Genomic DNA, 14,322 nt, shown 5'->3' on the forward strand with positions numbered 1-14,322 from the left:
CGTGATTTCTTTAAATAAACCTCACTCTCCTTTCTCTTTCTCTTCTCCTTCTAATAGTCTATGATGTACATATTGGTTTGCTCATTGGTATTTCTTAAGTCCCAAAGGCTTTCTTCACATTTACATTCTTTTTACTTTTTCCTTCTCTGTATAATTTCAAGTGGCCTGTCTTGAAGTTCATCAGTTCTTTCTTCTGCTTCATCTAGTCTGTTGTTATAGCTCTCTATTAAATTTTTCAGTAAATTCACTGATTTTTCAGCTCCAGAATTTCTGTTTGGTTCATTTTATGTTTTTTATGTCTTTGTCGAGCTTCACATTTTGTTCGTGTATGTTTTTCTGAATTCATTTCAATGTCTATGTCCCCTTGTAACTCCCTGAGCTTCTTTAAGATGACTATTCTAAATTTCAAGTGGTTCACAGATCTGTGTTTCTTTAGGGTCAGTTACTGGAGTTTTATTTTGTTCTTTTAGTTGTGTCATGTTTCCCTGAGTCTTGTAGCTTTTTCTTGGTTGTGTATTTGAAGAAGCCATCACCTCTTCCAATCTTTACAAACTATCTTCAGGAAAAACCCTTTCCTACTTAGCCTGGCCAGAGATTCTGGGTGAGCTGGTTGGTGATGTCTGTGGCCATCTGCCTGGTAGAGTCTGTGGGAAGATGGACCTGCTACTGGGGTCTGTGGGTTAACTGCTGAGATCTGCACACTTGTTGGGAGCCCCTCCCTCTTTCCTTTGTTCTTAGTTACCCCAAGACAATGTAACCATGCTGATTCCTTCAGTGGTCTGGGTTAGGCATGACAGAAGCAAGCCACATAGGTGTTGCCCCAAGAGACTGAAGAATTCAGATGCACACTTTATTATTTCTTTCCCCAAGTGGAGAACTCACAGGCGGAGGGAAACTGTCTTGTTGCTACATTATGCTGGCTTAGGGAAGGATGACACAGGTAACGTGAAACTGTTCTTACCCTTTTAAATGCATCATTTCTTGTTTTTGTGCTCAACCAAGGTGCTATAACCTCTCATTTAGATTATGGAACTCACACACAAAAAACTATTTTCATCTGTGAATGGTTGCTAACTCAATGCTTCTGTGGGAGGACGAGAGCTACAAGCTCCTATTCTTCCATTTTACTAATGTTACTCCTGCAGCTTTCTTTGGACTACTGTTTGCATCGTATTTATTTTTCTTCTTCACTTTAAGCCTACATGTGCCTTTTTATTTAAAGTGAGATTCCTATAGATCGTATGTTTTTGGATCTTTTTTATCCAATTTGATTGGTTCTGCTTTTTGATTGGAGTGTTTAGACCATTTACATTAAATGTGATTATTGCTATGATTGGCGTTAAAATGTATCATTCTGATATTTGCTGCATGTTTATCTAATCTCTTCTTTGTTGCCTTTTTCCTTTTTCTTTGCTTCTTTTGAATAAACTAGATTTAAAAATTATTATCTGTTATCTCCTTTATTAGCTTATTTTTCTTTCTTGAAGGATAGTCTTAAACATTTCTGGTCTTCTGGTAATGAGTTCTCTGTCCTTTTGCACATCTGCAATGATTTATATTTTGCCCTCATTTCTAAAAGGTATTTTTACTGGACATAGAATTCTAGGTTGATATAGTACTTTTTGTTTTGTTTTCCTTTTTTTTTTTTTTTTTTTTGTACTTTGAAGATGTTGCTCCACTATATTCTGGTCTGCAATATTTCTGATTGCAAGTCTGTTACTCTTATTTTTGTTCTTCTGTAGTGTGTCTTATTTTTCTTTAGCTGCTTTCAAGACTTTGTTTTTAATCTGTTTTTCAACAATTGATTATGATGCTTATATGTGGCTTTCTTAATGTTCTTTTGGTTCACAATTTGTTGTTCATCTGGATCTATGGTTCTATAGTTTACATCAAATTTGAAAAATTATCAGTCATTATATTTTCAGAATTTTCTTCTGTCTCTCCATCTTTCTCTCTTTATGGAGAGTTCACTTGATGTCTCCAACAGAACTGATATTCTCTTAACTGTTTTGTTTTGTTTTTTTTCTTTTGAGATAGAGTCTCACTCTGTAACCCAGGCTGGAGTACAGTGGCACAATCTCAGCACACTGCAACCTCCGCCTCCAGGGCTCAAATGATTCTCCTGCCTTAGCCTCCCAAGTAGCAGGGATTACAGGCACACACCACCACACCTGGCTAATTTTTGTATTTTTAGTTAGATGGGATTTTACCACTTTGGCTAGGCTGGTCTTGAACTGACCTCAGTGATGCGCCCACCTTGGCCTCCCAAAGTGCTGGGATGACAGGCATGAGCCACTGAACCTGGCCCTGTTGACTGGTTCTTTTTTCTCTGTAATACATTTTGACTAGTTCTACTGTTAGGTCTTCACATTAGTAACTTTTCCTCTGCAAAATCTAATCCTGTTACTCCCATTCAGTGAAGTTTTAAACTCAGATAGTGTATTTCCCATCTCTAGAAGTCTGATTTGAATCTTTTCTATAGCTAACATTTTTTCTCTCTATCATGCTTGTATTTTCTTCCACCTTCCTAAACAAATGGAGTATATTTACAATAATTGTTTTGATGTCCTTGTCTACTAATTGTATCATCTGGTTCATGTCTGCATTTGTTTATACTGATTTACTTTCTCTTGGAGATGGTTCATATTTTCTTGTGTCTTTTTATGCGTGGTAATTTTTGTTCAGATGAAAGTCACAGTAATTTCACATCATTAGATACTATATTTACTCCCTTTCTGTTTTAAAATTTTTTGTATTTTTGTTAAATGTGTTAAGGTTTTATTCTGAGATAAAGTTCAGTCACTTGCAATCAGTTTGATTCTTGCTTTTGAGCTTTGTTAGGGTGAATCTAGAGCAGCCTTTATTCTAAGGCTAATTATTTACCATTACTAACGCAACACCTTTCTAAGGACACTACTCGATGTTTTGTATGTTAGGAGGCTTGTAGTCTCTGGGTGTTGGGAGAACAAACTATTTCTAGCTTTGTGTAAGCCGTAGGGATTATTCCACCTACTTCTCTCTGATGGTGTCTCCCTTGCCTTTGTAGTTTCTTCACATGCATGTCTGTACTCAAGTAAAGACTTGAGGTTTCCCCTCTGAAGATCTCTGCAGCTCTCTTATACTTTCTCTGTACAACCCTCTCCTCTTCTCATACTTTTTCCTGAAAACTCTAACCACCCAACTGAATTTCAAAGTCTGTCTCCTCACCTCAGGGAAGGAACCACCAGGCTCTGATTGCATTCCTTCTTCCTGTTCTGCAGGCTGACAAGGTTCTCAGTGCTGTGAGATGGGACACTCATTGGACTCACTTTCTTCATTTTCCTTATCCTAGATATGATTGTCCTGTGCTAACTATTGTCCAGTGTTTAAAAACTGGTCTAGTTTTCTCAAGACAGAAAGGTAAGCTTGTTAGCCCATCATGGCTATAATCAGAAGTACTCCCATATCTATGCTTCACATGAAATGCACTCATCCCTCCCAAAGGCAGTGACTTCAAAGTGTCACGCAATTAATGCATTTAGCTTGAACTTCACCATCTCTGGGTAGTGAACAGTTTTCTATATCATGTCTTGATATAGTTTCTAATGGTCTGACAACTTAGAATCTAAAATAAAAGCTTTACTTCTTTTTGGCTTGATGACAATAGAGGCATAGGAAAAGAATTTGGCCTTAAGAAAACTAAAGAAGGATTAGACAAGATTCCATGGGAATATCCCAAGGAATTAATATAAAATTAATAATGGCCCTATAGTTATTATACAACTGTCCTAGTCATCCTTAGAAAACCCTATGAGTAAAATTTTACTCATAGGGTTTTCTAAGGATTAACTTGGAGAGTTAATTTCTAAGGATTAACTTGGAGAAAAAAATGTATTTGTTCAGAACGTATTTTTTGTTAGCATAGGGGACTCTCCAAATTGGTGCTATATTCACATATGTTTCAACAAAAAATAGAACTTTAATTTCCAAATTAGTCTTTCAATGGAGCTTGGTTCTTAAAGGACCATTATTTAATTCAAGTTGTTCCACCATGTAATTTATTGTAAATACCCTTCAAGTGTCCAAAGGGAGACCACTTTTGCTTTTTGAAGAATGTAAATTGGAAATGGCACACAGCAGGTTCATAATAATTATTGTTGACTAATGGCTTTCACCATCATTGGGTATAAATGGGTTTTATACCCTTGATTCTATGAATCACTGAAATGACCCAGAATTTGATCCAAAATATAAGTACATTGAAATGGCTGGCTAATGAGTGAAGCAAGTCTTAAATATACAATTACTGTGGTTTCAGGATGAGTCACATGGGTGGAATTACAGAGAAATGCACATGTTTTTTTCTGTTCATTTTACACCTGATCTGGAAAGTATAATGATGCCTTTAATTGTGCCATGAATTTCAAGCCAACACCTTTTCAGATCACTCACTCTTGCTTTCAAAGTAAATTATTTAGAACTTTAAAGAGAAAAAAATCTTCAAACTCAGACAGGCTTAGTACTATGGATTGGGAGAGAGTTAAGATGCCATCTCTACACAATATGCCGTTCATGCTAATATAGCAAAGTTGGAAGATGCGAAGGGAACTTAAGAAAATCTGAAACCTTGTGAAACTAGTTAGAAGTAAAATTTATTGAATTTAAATTCCAGGTCCACATGTTTGTATAATATGATCACTGCTCACATTTATTTACTTAATATTGAAACTAAACTAACATTGCTAGGTTGCAGCTGTTTAGATTTTGATAAATGACAAACAGAATTTTCTTCTTACAAACAGTGCAAGAGATCAGATCCATACTTTAGAGAAAAAAAAAAGGAGATTGAGAGAGACTAACAGGAAGTGGGTTTGTTCACTTTGGAATTCTATTTATAAATAGACCAAATCAGATGGACCCTAAGCCAGAGGGTGGCCACATCTTGTTTCCATAAACACGCACATTCTAATCACCTTTAGACAAGATTGTTTTGGCCTTTGTTTGGCTTTATGCATAGTAAAGTGCATCGGCTATTTATATTCCTGCCAGTAGGAAATGATGGGCCAGGTTTGTGGGGCTTTTTATTTTTAACAAAAATGTTAAAGCTATTTATCTCACCCTGATCCTGCTGTCAAAAAGCTCTAACTACTGGAAAGACAGAGTGTCTGAGGAGACAACTGCCTCAGATTGTCAGTGAGCCAGTGACTGTGCTGCCTAAAAATATTTAAAAGTATTTTAATTCCTTTATTAAAAGCAGTTTATAAAAACACATAATTTTCAAGGAAGTGTGGGTGGAATAATACAGAATATAAAATGTGCCGACTTCCATGTTTGGGCTATTTAATTTTTGTTAAGAAAAACAATTACTTTTTCCATTTATTCTAGGAGACAACAGACACTTATTTTTTTAAATATTTCAGGATTGTTCCTTCTTCTGGAAATACTTCTTTTTCATACTGCAACTTGCAGTTCAGAGGTAGCCTCCATTTTAAAATATGAGTCCATCTCCTGCCCTCAGAGCCTGAGGCTTGAAAGGTTAAATTACCTGCCGTAGTACACCCATCTGAAACTGATAAATCAGAGTCTTCATCAGGATTTCTTAAACCTGAGAGTGAGCTTGGGTTGGCTCCCTCCAGGTAGTGAAAGTTATAAACTATACAACATGGGTGCAGCTGGTAGCCATATCTCCTGCCCTCTGTAGGAAAGTGAAGTCTTGTAAGAAAGATTCAAGCCAGAATATTGTGACAGGATGAACCCATACTTTGTGTTGAGACCAACTGTGTTTTGAATGGTGTGTGATCAAATCACATTATGTCAAAATTTGGGGTCTAATATTTTACAGTTATGGTGTATCAGATTGCATAAATATATTTTCAAATCACTTCCACTTACTATTATTCAAACTATTGTGAGTCAGTCATACAAGCATAAATATGGAGCAGCTATAAAGGGCATTGTTCCTTTAGTTGATATTTATTGGCCAGTTATTAGTATGTGGGGTTTGCGTGAACATCAAAGATGAGCACATAGAACAGTGTCTTCATTCAATGTACTTATAATCTAATGGGAGGACAAGTAAAAGAAAATTTTCACCCCAATCAAATATGCATATGTGGTTACAATTTTAGATGAATACATGGATTTATTATAAAGACCAAAGGATTATGACCTCTTCTCCTCCAGATACAATGGCATTATGAGTTCACAGTATAAAACTCTCCCTTCCATTTCAAAAACATCAACAGTGTTATGTGGAGGTGACCTGCTGGATCCACTAATTGCAATGAGGCAGAAGCAACCGGGAAATTACAAGCAGAATTTTCACCAGGTCTGTCTTATGGTAGACTCGCTGAGTCCATACATTCACTTGGCAGTTATTTCCCCCGTTCCCAAATTCATGATCAGGATGGACATGCTTAGAAACTGAAAGAAGCCTCACATTTATTGCTTGATCTGTGAAGAATAGGAAAGACCAAGGTTTTTTCCTGGAAGCCCCTGAAAATGGCCCTCTTCCCAGCTAAGATTGCAAGTTGGGGAAAAAAAAAAATACTGCATCCTTGGTGGAATGGCAGAGATTATTGCAATTTTCAAAGACTTAAATGATACTGGGCTGGCGATTCTCATTATACCCCCATTTAATTCACTAGTATTACTCCTACACAAAGCAGATGACAATGGATGATCACAAATTTAATTCAGAGGTTGTACCAATCACAATTGCTGTGCCAGAAGTAGTACCTTTAACAGAACAGGTTAACATAGCCTCTGGTACACAGTATATGACTTCTAACCCAGTGAATGTTTGTATTTTAAAATCCATCAGGATGAAACAAAATTGTAAAATTGGAGATAAGGAAGTCTAGGGGAGAGGCATGTAATCAGATCTACAAAAGTAGGTCCTAAAAAGATGAGACTCTTTGTATATCAAAATAATAATTACTACAAAACACCTTTAGAAGAAGCCCAAAACAAATGTATGGAAAGAGCAAGTACAATTGGCTGATGGAAGGAATAGGTGTGGTAAAGAAACAGAAGTTATACATGGGCCCAAGAGCATGGACCTTCTTGTACCAAGCATAGTCTAGTTACTGTTGTTGAAGAATGTCCAATTTATTGGCAGCTGGGAGTAATTCATGCCTCAAGGAGACTCACACAGAATGTCTAATTTGCTGACATTACCCCAGCTCAAGAGAACCATTTTATAGTGAAGGAGATAGGACAAAGGACACATGATCACATAATAATAATCCATTAATGATAATAAATGCATTCATTCATCTAAAAATTATAATGACATATGCATATTTGATTGATGAGGTTGTTTTTACTTATCCCCTATTAGATTCTAAGTTCCTTGAATAAAGACACTGTCCTGTGTGTTTGTCTTTGATGTTCATACAAAGGCTACATACTAATAATTGGTCAATTAATATTAGCTAAAGTGTCAAATTAGGGATAACACTCCATGAAACTGGAATGTTATATAAATACTATTGGCCATTATATGGAACTGTGTCTTCAACTGGTAGAATATAAAAGCCTGGAGCACTGCTGTCCAATAGGATTTTCTGCAGTAATGGAAATATTCCTCTACGCTTTCTGATATGGTAACCACTAACGACATGTGTCTATACAACACTTGAAATGTGGCTAATATGACTGAGGAACTAAAATTTTAATTTAATTCAGAATTAAATATCCATACACGACTAGTGGCTTCCATATTACGGCATAGGTCTAGAGCCTTTTTTTTTTCCTAGAGGGGCAATACTTCTACCATGAGCTGTAGTAATAATATCACTAAACATAAAAGTACAAATACTGGCTGGTCACCTCTCCCCGCCCACCATTTGGGTAATATGGGGTTGCTCATTCTGGTGAATCACACGCTAAAAAAGGAATGACCATACTGACATGGGTAATCGATTCTGATCATCAAGAGGAGGTGAATTTTACTGTTGCATAATGGGTCAGGGACTCCAGTTTGGGACCAAGGAGATTCACTGAGTCATCTCATTTACCTCCCATGCTCATTTTACTTATGAGTAGGAAGTTAGATCAACAATAGACTGACACACATGGTAACCAGGGGTTCCTCAGCTAGCACATCTGTCAGTCTGAGTGACTGGTCTTATAAAGTGACCTTTGAGGCCAGTCATTCCGACTGACAGATGTGCTGGCTGAGAAAGAAGAGAATCTGGACTGTGTGGTAGAGCCCAGAGATGATGATCTCAGTACACTATTTGGACCAACTGAAGTAGTAAGACCATTTGTCCCACCAACTGTCCTCTTGTAAGAGTTTTTTTTGCACAGATTCTATGTCTAACCACTGTTTTGAAGAAGCTTGTATGGTACAAAGGAAACAATGTAATTGCCAATGAATTACTAGTAATGTTTAGTAAATAAAACTAAATTTAGTAAATAAAACATTACTAGTAATTCATTGGCAATTACATTGCCAATTGGACAGTGGTTACATGGGCATGTTTACTCTACAAACATTTATTGAGCTATGTACTTTAGATATTTGAATTTTACAGCATGTATATTATAGTTCAATAAAAATATTTTAAAAATAAGAGAACTCCACACAAACTTGCCACTACCATATCTAGCAATGCATATACATCTGTCCTCATTCACTTTGTTTTCTTGAACTCACCCAGAACATTAACCAAGATAGATCACATTTGGGGTCACAAAACACACCCTAGAAAATTTAAAATAATAGAAGTTATAGAAAATATTGTTTCAGACCACAATGGAATGAAAGTAGAAATCAATAATAAAAAATCGGAGAAACCCCTAAATTAGTGGAGATGAAGCAACACACTTTGAACAGCATATGTGTCAAAGAAAAATCTCAAGAAAAATTTTAAAATATTTTAAACTAAGTGGAAATTAAAATATAACACCAAATTCATGGGATGCATTGAAACTGCTTAGAGGGAAACTTACCATATTGAATGAATGTATTAGAGAAGAAAAAAGATTAAAAATTAATGATTTAAGCATATATTTTAAGAAACTATAAAAAGGAGAGCAAATTATGTTCAACATAAGCAAGACAAAAGAAATAATGATAGAGCCAAAATAAATAAAATTCAAAATACAAAGTCAATTGGGAATATCAATGAAACCAGAGTTGATTCTTTGAAAAGATCAATAAAATTGATAAACCTCTAGCCACGCTAACTAAAAAAAAGAATAAAAGACATAAATTACTAATATAAGAAATGAAAGAAGGGTCATCACTATTGATTCCACAGACAATGAAATATAATAATATTATGATTAACTCAACTCTATTCCCACAAATTTAATAACCTAGATGAAATGGGCCAATTCCTTTAAGCACAATCTACAAAAACTGACACAGGAAGAAATAATGCGAATAGGATTATATCTATTAAAGAAACTGAATCAATAAGTAATAACTCTTCAACTTAGAAGGCACCCAGCTTAGGTGGGTTCAGTAGTAAATTATACCAAATATTTAAGGAAGAAAATATATGAATACTCTACAATTTCTCCCAAACTATAGAAGTAGAATAACTTTTTCTTAATTCATTCTAACATTACCCTGATACTAAAATCAGATAAAGACATTAAAAAAAGATAAACTACATGGCATGCATCTTATTAGACAAAAACATCCTCAACAATATATTAGTAAATCAGATTCAACAATGAATAAAATAATTATACACAATGTGCAAGTGGGGTTTATTTCAGGTGTGCAAGCCTGATTCAACATTCAAGAAACAATGTAATTCATCACATCAATAGGCTAAAGAAAAAAATTCTATGATCATAATGCAGAAAAAAATTTGACAAAATTCAATACGCATTTATGATAACCAACAAAAGAACACAAAACTAGAAAGAGAGGGAAAATTTTTCTTTTTTTTTTGAGACAGAGTTTTGCTCTTCTTGCCCAGGCTGGAGTGCAATGAAGCGATCTTGGCTTACTGCAACCTCCACCCCCTGGGTTCCAGTGTCCCTCCTGCCTCAGCACCCCCCAGTAGCTGGGATTACAGGCATGCACCACCACGCTCGGCTAATTTTGTATTTTCAGTAGAGACAGGGTTTCTCCATGTTGGTCAGGCTGGTCTCGCACTCCCGACCTCAGATGATCCACCCCCTCAGCCTCCCAAAGTGTTGGGATTACAGGCATGAGCCACCATGTTCAGCCCAGGAGGGAACCTTTTTTAACCTGATAAACACCACCTTTAAAAATCTTATACAATACATAAACGTTAGATGCTTTTTTGCTAAGATCAGGTACACAGCAAGGAATCTACTCTTCCCACTCCTATTCAACACTGCATTGGAAGTGATAGCTAAGTAAAAAAGACATCAAAAGGAATAAAAACGATACAGGTTGGTAAGGAAGAAATAAAGTTGCCTTAGTTTGCACATGACATAATTGTCTATGTAGAAATCCCAAATAATCAGTTAAAAAAAACTCCTCAAATTAATAAATGATTATAATAATGTGGCAGGATACAAGGTTAATATGCAAAACTCAATTGCTTTTTTATATACCAGCAATTAACAATGAGAATTTGAAATAAAAACATATGATTTCATTTACATTAGCAACAAAAATATTAAATACTTAAGTGTTAATCTAACAAACTATATATGAGAAAACTACAAAACTCTGATGAAAGAAATAAAAGATTTAAATAAATGGAGAGATATTCCATGTTCATGGATAGGAAAACTCAATATTATCAAAATGTCAGTTTTTTTCCAAATTGAACTTAATCTGACAAGATATCAATCAGCATCTCAGCATGTTAGTTTGTGGATAGCATCAAATTGATTCTAAAGTTTATATGAAAAATCAGCCAGCCATGGTGGCTCACACCTGTAATCCCAGCACTTTGGGAAGCCAAGGTGGGCAGATCTCTTGAGCCCGGGAGTTCAAGACCAGTATGAACAACATAGTGAGACCCTGTCTCTACAAGAAATACAAAATTTAGCTGGGCATGGTGGCACAAGCCTGTAGTCCCAGTTACTTGGGAGACCGAGATAGGAGGATCACTTGAGCCCAGAAGGCTGAGGTTGTAGTGAGTTAAGATCTGGTCACTGTACTCTAGCCTGGGCAACAATGAGACTCTATCTCAAAAGAAAAAAATAAATAAGGTTTATATGAAAACGCAAAAGACCCAGAATATACAACTGATTATTGCAAAAGTAAAAAATCTGAAGACTGATGTTACCTGACTTCAAAACTTCCTATAAAGTGGCTCCCATTCCAAGATGGCCAAATAGGAACAGCTCTGGTCTGCAGCTCCCAGTGTGATCAACGCAGGAGACGGGTGATTTCTGCATTTCCAATGGAGCCTCTGCTGGTGATACCCAGGCAAACAGGGTCTGCAGTGGGCCTCCAGCAAACTCCAACAGACCTGCAGGTGAGGGACCTGACTGTTAGAAGAAAAACTAACAAACAGAAAGGAATAGCATCAACATTAACAAAAAGGACATTCACACCAAAACCCCATCTGTAGGTCACTATCATCAAAGACCAAAGGTAGATAAAACCACAAAGATGGGGAGAAACCAGAACAGAAAAGCTGAAAATTCTAAAAACCAGAGCACCTCTTCTCCTCCAAAGGATCACAGCTCCTCACCAGCAACGGAACAAAGCTGGACAGAGAATGACTTTGATGAATTGACAGAAATGGGCTTCAGAAGGTCGATAATAACAGACTTCTCTGAGCTAAAGGAGGATGTTCAAACCCATTGTAAGGAAGCTAGAAACCTTGAAAAAAGATTAGACCAAAGTCTAACTAGAATAAACAGTGTAGAGGAGACCTTAAAAGACCTGATGGAGTTGAAAACCGTGGCACAAGCACTACATGACACATGCTCAAGCTTCAGTAGCCAATTCAATCAAATGGGAGAAAGGGTATTAGTGATTGAAGATCAAATGAATGAAATTAAGTTAGAAAAGAAGTTTAGAGAGAAAAGAGTATAAAGAAATGAACAAAGCCTCCAAGAAATATGGGACTATGTGAAAAGACCAAATCTACGTTTGACTAGTGTACCTGAAAGTGATTGGGAGAATGGAAGCAAGCTGGAAAACATTCCACAGGATATAATCCAGGAGAACTTCCCCACCTAGGAAGATAGGCCAACTTTCAAATTCAGGAAATACAGAGACCACTACTAAGATACTCCTTGAGAAGAGCAATCCCACGACACATAATCATCAGATTTACCAAGGTTGAAATGAAGGAAAAAATGTTAAGTGCAGCCAGAAGGAAAGGTCAGGTTGCCCACAAAGGGAAGCCCATCAGACTAACAGCGGATCTCTCTGCAGAAACCCTACAAGCCAGAAGAGAGTCGGGGCCAATATTCAACATTCTTAAAGAAAAGAATTTTCAATCCAGAATTTCATATCCAGCCAAACTAAGCTTCATAAGTGAAGAAGAAATAAAATCCTTTACAGACAAGCAAATGCTGAGAGATTTTGTTACCACCAGGCCTGCCTTACAAGAGCTCCTGAAGGAAGTACTAAACGTGGAAAGAAACAACTGGTACCAGTCACTGCAAAAACATGCCAAATTGTAAAGACCATCAATGCTAGAAAGAAACTGCATCAACTAATGGGCAAAATAACCAGCTAACATCATAATGACAGGATCAAATTCACACACAACAATATTAACCTGAAATGTAAATGGGCTAAATGGCCCAATTAAAAGCCATAGATTGGAAAATTGGATAAAGAGTCAAGACCCATCAGTGTGCTATATTCAGAAGACCAATCTCATGTGCAGAGACACACATAGGCTCAAAATAAAGGGATGGAGGAAGACCTACCAAGCAAAAGGAAAGCAAAAAAAAAACAAAAACAAAAACAAAAAACAGAAAACAAAGCAGGGGTTGCAATCCTAGTCTCTGATACAATAGACTTTAAACCAACAAAGATCAAAAGAGACAAAGAAGGCCATTACGTAATGGTAAAGGGATCAATTCCACAAGAAGACTAACCATCCCAAATATATTTGCACCCAATACAGGAGCACCCAGATTCATAAAGCAAGTCCTGAGAGACTTAAAAAGAGACTTAGACTCCTACACAATAATAATGGGAGACTTTAACATGCCACTCTCAATATTAGACAGATCAAGGAGACAGAATTTTAACAAGGATATCCAGGACTTGAACTCAACTCTTCACCAAGCAGACTTAATAGACATCTACAGAACTCTCCACCTCAAATCAACAGAATATGCATTCTTCTCAGCACCACATTGCACTTATTCCAAAATTGACCACATAGTTGGAAGTAAAGCACTCCTCAGCAAATGTACAAGAACAGAAATCACAACAAACTATGTCTTAGACCACAGTGCAATCAAACTAGAACTCAGGATTAAGAAACTCACTCAAAATTGCACAACTATATGGAAACTGAACAACCTGCTCCTGAATGACTACTGAGTAAATAACGAAATGAAGGCAGAAATAAAGATGTTCTTTAAACCAATGAGAAAAAAGACACAATGTACCAGAATCTCTGGGACACATTTAAAGCAGTGTGTAGAGGGAAATTTATGGCACTAAATGCCCACAAGAGAAGGCAGGAAATATCTAAAATTTACACCCTAACATCACAATTAAAAGAACTAGGGAAGCAGGAGCAAACATATTCAAAAGCTAGCAGAAGTCAAGAAATAACTAAGATTAGAGCAGAACTGAAGGAGATAGAGACACACACACAAAAAAAACCTTCAAAACATCAATGAATCCAGGAGCTGGTTTTTTGAAAATATCAACAAAATAGATAGACTGCTAGCAAGACAAATAAAGAAGGAAAGAGAGAAGAATGAAATAGACGCAATGAAAAATGATAAAGGGGATATCACGACCAATCCCACAGAAATACAAACTACCATCAGAGAATACTACAAACACCTCTACATAAATAAACTAGAAAATCTAGAAGAAATGGATAAATTCCTGGACACATACACCCTCCCAAGACTAAACCAGGAAGATGTTGAATTCCTGAATAGACCAATAACAGGCTCTGAAATTGAGGAAATAATTAATAGCCTACAAACCAAAAAAAGTACAGGACCAGACAGACTCACAGCTGAATTCTACCAGAGGTACAAAGAGGAGATGGTACCATTCCTTCTGAAACTATTCCAATCAAAAGAAAAAGAGGGAATCCTCCCCAACTCATTTTACGAGGCCAGCATCGTCCTGATACAAAAACCTGGCAGAGACACAACAAAAAAAGAGAATTTTAGATGAATATCCCTGATGAACATTGATGTAAAAATCCTGAATAAAATACTGGCAAACCAAATTCAGCA

The sequence above is a fragment of the Theropithecus gelada genome, chromosome 6 (genome assembly GCF_003255815.1).
Source record: "Theropithecus gelada isolate Dixy chromosome 6, Tgel_1.0, whole genome shotgun sequence".
NCBI lineage: Eukaryota > Metazoa > Chordata > Mammalia > Primates > Cercopithecidae > Theropithecus > Theropithecus gelada.